Source organism: Haliotis cracherodii, unplaced genomic scaffold (assembly GCF_022045235.1).
Source record: "Haliotis cracherodii isolate W230 unplaced genomic scaffold, xgHalCrac1.p SCAF_3, whole genome shotgun sequence".
NCBI lineage: Eukaryota > Metazoa > Mollusca > Gastropoda > Lepetellida > Haliotidae > Haliotis > Haliotis cracherodii.
In genome coordinates this window covers 42,549,542-42,555,541 of record NW_027266286.1, presented here as the reverse complement: position 1 = coordinate 42,555,541, position 6,000 = coordinate 42,549,542, and the positions used below count along the sequence as shown (strand labels likewise).

Genomic DNA, 6,000 nt, shown 5'->3' with positions numbered 1-6,000 from the left:
CATGGATGGAGCTACGTCTCGGAGACGGGCAACACCACGCTCTGTTTATATTACCGAGTTTTTTCTAACTCGGCAAATTCCTCAAATAACTGTTATTATAATACCCTCCGTATCCGAATCTAGTTTTGAACACAGTTGCAACTCTGACCTTTCATCCATTCTCAATATTTATCTTTCTGGCTACATACAGGGAGCGAGGAGTGGCCTCTTAGAATAGGGAAAGTGAATCTTTTCGACCGGTTTGTTTACATTTTGTTACGGGAGGGATTCCCGCGTTACCTTTCCCGTGGCAAGCATCCTTATCAAAGGGCGGACCATGTTGAGTTCTGCCATTGATCAGTTTGTGCTGTATAAAATATTAATACAATTGCATGACGAGAGAACCGCGTTGACTTCATTACAATTGCTAATAGGCTTTCAGAACCACTCATACAAACTTTGCATAACAGAATCTGAAGCTCACTGGCGGAGACTGCTCGTTCTATTACAGCTAGAGCTGGTGTTGTTTTGTGGGGCAATTACTACCTCTGTATACTGAAAATGACAGATTTCATCACGATTGTTGTCCAACCTACAAACCGTCTGCATGAAGGTACGCAAATGGCGGCCATGCACGATCAAGAAGAATCTTTAAAAGGCAACAGCACGTGCGCTCGAACGACAGGCGCTCGCCCCACAAGCGGAAATCGTCTGCTCGACGGTTTTCGTCCCGGCGGTATGCAGGTGTGGGCTGTATGAGGTTGGATGGTTTTTGGCGACCGCGGTTCTCTCGTGTCACGTGACCTTCAGATCAATCTGCTTTAAAGGTAAGTTATTAAACATAATTTCCCAATAGTAGTCTTACAGATCTTTGCCCTTGTGACAAGCTAGTGGAGTTGGATATTTGGGTTTCGAGGTGGAACCTGTTACTATTCAATAAGCTAGTTCAGCCTTGTTCTAGCTATATTAAGACCGTGGTGAAATTGTCCGAGACTATGTACGCTCATGCCCCAGAAATCAATTTACCACCGGCCTCACATTTCGACTGTGTGCGTTCTCGACTGGGGTCTAGATGGCTGCATTACGCATGCGCCGCACGTTGGCAAATGAAATATCACCCCCAGGAGAAAGACTAAACTTTACAGGTCTCCTCGTAAATGCCAGGAGCCATTCAAACAGTATTAGTGTAACATTGCTATGTGCCTTTAAGTGATGAAAAGTGTCCCAGAATAACTCAAGGTTCATCCCCGCGATATATAAATTGTTTGTTGATATACAGACAGTTGTTTAATGAATACCTATATTGATATGAAATTCAGATTTAATCAGTTAACCGATGTAGTTAATTGAGAGTACGATGTACCAATTTAGGCATTGTGGTTAGCGAATTAAATATACTGTCTACTTTGAAGTGTTAATTACAATATCGGTACAGTAATATGATCTGCGTGATTGCGTTCAACATCTATTTATGGCGATTTCTTTTGAGTCAATATGGTAGTTTTAAATGACTTCTTGCTTAGTTCAAATGGATGAAAACCACATATCCATGCATTGTGCTGTTTTTTGGGAATTCTCGTGTAGTTCACCACCTGCCTGTTTACACTTTAACAGTAATTTTAATTAGACATATTTTTATGTTTCTTTTCTGTTATTAAACCGAAATGCTGTGCATGTTTTATACCTCCATGCGACACGAATATTACCACATTTATATGATTTATGTGACAACTGAAAATAACCACATCCTGTTTTTAAACTACCGTATCAAAGGTGTTTCTCTTTTCACTGGGATGCATAACACACACAAGGCAAAGTGTTGGTCACGTGACATTTTCCACGAAAATTACCCAAAGCAATCGTTTTACTCAGTGTGACGTAAGTGTGTATTTCATGTAATTGCTGACTTACATACTCATGATTGCATGTATTGTAAAATTTAGAAATGATTTAGGTCAAAGGTGCTTTTCAGTATCTGACGATTTGTACACGGGCATTGTATAGTGGTTCGTTGTCTAATTAATGAAAATATAAATCAGAAGTTAAAGACGGGAGAACGAACCTTTATCGCCTCTGCCAGAACGATGACGATCCGAGTTAGAATTGGTGTTCAGCAACCCATTCTTGCCGCAAGAGGCGACTATGCTTGTCGTATGAGGCGACTATGCTTGCCGCAAGAGGCGACTATGCTTGTCGTATGAGGCGTACAACGGGATCGGGTGGTCAGGCTCGCTGACTTGGTTGATGCATGTCATTGTATCCTAATTGCGTGGATCGATGCTCATGATATCAATCACTGGGTTGTCTGGTTGACTTGATTAGTACAGACCGCCGTCATATAAAAAACAAAACGAAAAAACAACCTCTACCAAAGGGAGATACTCAGTTTTAAATAAAACAATGCCAAGTTTATTGCGCTTATATAACGATTTGAATGCACGTCCGGCCTGACGTATAGGCCGGTAGGTCTAGCCCACTGAGATACCTTGACACAGTTTAACCTGAATACCCCACTCAGACACAGTATACTGACTCCTAGCCGACCAGTTTTATCCTCTTAAGCGCCAGGCAGGGTAACAACAAGTATACAATCCTTAAAGTTCCTTTGATGTGAAACGGATGTGGATCGAACCACTGACTTTCCACTCTCCAAGACATGCCCCGTAACATTTATTCGTTAATCCGGAATTTCCAATTTGGTGTACGTTTCGGATTAACCGAGTTTCTCTGTACGTACATGTAGTTAGGTTAAAACATGTAACGTGAGCACTAAAGATCACAGTTGTTAATAATGATGTAAATCATAGAACTATGGAATAACAGTTATCAAGTAATATAACATACATGTTTACAAATAAGCGCCTCAGGCGCCGCGATTCGCTGTGCAAAGTTGCGTCCCTTGGGCACGCCAGAAACCTATGATTGTGTGTTCGAATCCTGGTTCGCCCCGATTATGTTTCTAGGTTTGTCAGCACCATACCCATGTTCGTGGGTTCACCGAAGTGGTAAACGTCTGAGGCCTGCATCACTTAGGGCTTTCCTCCCACATTAAGCTGACACGCCGTGATATGACTGGAATAATGTTAATAGCGGCGTTAAAACCCAACTCAATCACTCACTCACTCAGTCATCACCACATAATAGAATCACTGGTACTGTGTTGGTTTCGTTAGACAGTCAGATCTACAAAGAACAAATATGTAGGTCACGGTGACATATTTATTACGAATCCTTACAGTGCAGCCACACACACACGTATGTAGGCTAGTAACTATAGAAACTGCGTTGTTTTCTTCCAGTTTACTACCATGCCAAATCTGTTTCGTCATCCCAAAAATATCTGACCCGGATGTCGCCGAGTCATTATTTTAATTCTATATGACCAAGGATTGACGCCACTCGAGGTATAACATTATAGGATGTGCATTTGAGAAGATACACGATCCACTTGGAAGGATTACAAATAACTTGGTTGGTACAATTTAACTTGATTTTGTTGAGTCTCAACAGCTCAGAACGTCCTATGGTGATGTAATTTAGCCCTCGGGGAACCTCAATAGTGGGGATGAATCTTTCAGCGACAAGAATAGTGAGGGTCGGCTTTAAGATACACTGACTGGGTATTCAGCAAGGTGACCTCGCCCGACCTTACTTAAATTGGAAACGAAGGCGTCTAAATGAACAATAATGCTCAACAAAGGCGAGATTTTTTTCAAAGAAAACATGCGATATGTATAGAGTGTGTTTATCTATCCACGGCCGATGTGTATCGCTCAGGTATTCTTGGGGGAGGCACACGGGAGGGGAGACACTCAAGGAAGACGTGGTCTTTTGCGCAACGTCAGTTCTCTTCTCATAACCGTGACAGCTGTTCCCTTGCTTGATATCATCGCCCGGAAAACCCTGCCCCGAGGGTAGTGAGATTCCCGACAACTCCTTTGGACAATGATGCGTCCTGTCCCGACCCAGGACCTCTTCTCTGTGTAGCAGATGAGCTCACATGATTAGAGAAGATTTCCTCAAAGGAAATTGCAGCGCGTTGAAGAAGAACGAAGCGATAAAAAAGACACAAACGATAAAAGTGGGAGACGTTGGCCGGTCACGGCGCCTGCTTTGCGAGAGTGACGGCCTCGTAAAATATCACTCAACTGCTCGGGGTTGATGTCACCAAAATCAAGCCAGCCCTTCCTCAGATCCCGTCACATACCAAGTGGGCTGAGGATTCTAAATGTTGCCAAATCATTGCAACATTGCAACAATAGTACGAACCCCCAGGTTGCTACCGTTCGGCGAGGGAAGAAAAGGATATTTGAGACTGTTATTCAGTTGGGAGGTTGTATAAAGAAACTGTCGGTTTGAATTAAGCGTAAGCTTTCTAACTAATGGGAACTCGGGTTTGTGACTGCGATCAGCTTCGCATGTCTTTTCTATTCATTTAAAAACGACAGCGACACAATTTCGGGGACCCGTGAAAAAAATTCGTGAGAAAATTAGACGGTAGATAGTGAATAGCATGGGAATATTTTGGGCATGCAATTCAACAGGGGTTCGGCGGTCTCATACAAAAAAGCTTCCTCATCAAGGACCTATTCTGTTTTCCACATGCAAAAAATATTGATGGACTCAATTGATGGGAGTGGACCCCATATTAGTTTCGCTCAGAGTCCGGTTGAGTTTGCTGGATCAATTATATAATGCTCTTCATCATTATTATCAGTTCCTTTAATCTTGATTAACAATGCTTACATTACCTTTAAACGTCATTCGAAACCAGAGTATGGCGGATTCACGGTTAGGCGTTATAACGGGGTTGCACTGTAAGCAGGTGAGTATTTATTTAAAGTGCAGTAATTTTTCGGTTAATCTATGCGAACTATTCTGTGTAAATATAAATATTAAAAGTCGTAGACGTATATTATCCACATATTATATTATAGCGTCATTTTCGGTCGTATTAGATGGTACGGTTGGCCCAGTCGTCAAAAGCGCCGCAATTCACTGTACACAGTTGCGTCCCTTGGACATGCCAGAAACCTATGATCGAATCACGGTCCGCCCTGGTTATGTTTCTAGGTTTGTCAGCACCATGCCCACGCTTGTGGGTAAACGTCTGAGACCTGAATCACTTCGGACTTTCCTCTCATATTAAGCTGACACGCCGTGATATAACTGGACTAATGTTCAGGGCGACGCTGACCCCAACACACTCACTTCAGTCACATTACCTTATGGGTACCAGGATCCTATGTCCATGGGTTCGAACCTCGGATCAGCCCTGATGATTTTAGAGTTGTCAGCACATGCTTGTCCTCGTTGGTTCATTGTATCCCAATTGCGTGGATCGATGCTCATGATATCAATCCCTGGATTATCTGGTCCAGACTCGATTATTTACAGACCGCCATCATATAATTGGACTGTTTAACTTCCATCTATATGTCTGTAAATAATCCAATCAGGACCAGACAATCCAGTGATTAACATCACGAGCATCGATCTACGGAGATAAATGCAATACCGTTCAAATCGGTGTTAAATTCAACTCACTCACTCACTCATTAGTCGGTTCTAAGAATGACGGTGGGATAGTATGGAACCAATCTGCCTGTAGATCCTCTGGTGTCACTATTACCTCACTAACCCTGTCATAATTAATTATCTTAGCGATAACCACCCCAAAAATATAATTCGGTTGTTAACTTAACCACTTTTTATTTTATTTTAATTGTCTTTTATAAATTCTCTCAGATAAAAACATTTTAAGGATCGAAATCAGAACATCCCACAACACGATACTAATGCAAAATTAGGTCGTCCTAGTAGCATGCGCTGTCGCAAATTCACCTTACGTAATTAAAATTTGTCATCGGGAGTATACTAACAAGAGGCTCCGCGACAGACATAAAATCAATTGGACCAAAAAGATGCGATTTTTATCATATAAACTACATCTTTTGCCTGTTTTAATCACGATCATCTTTCCCATAGCGAATGCACTCTTTGTTAGCCAGTTTAAGCCAG

General features: G+C 42.0%; 1 long non-coding RNA gene across 2 annotated transcripts in view; it reads left to right on the top strand.

The window, feature by feature from the left end:
- Nucleotides 1-332: 332 nt before the first annotated feature.
- LOC139474497 (uncharacterized) overlaps nucleotides 333-6,000 on the top strand; it is a 187,731-nt gene continuing 182,063 nt past the window's right edge. For both annotated transcript variants that reach the window (XR_011653984.1, XR_011653985.1), the window contains exon 1: nucleotides 333-806. This is a non-coding gene — a long non-coding RNA (uncharacterized lncRNA). The remainder of the gene's footprint in view (nucleotides 807-6,000) is intronic.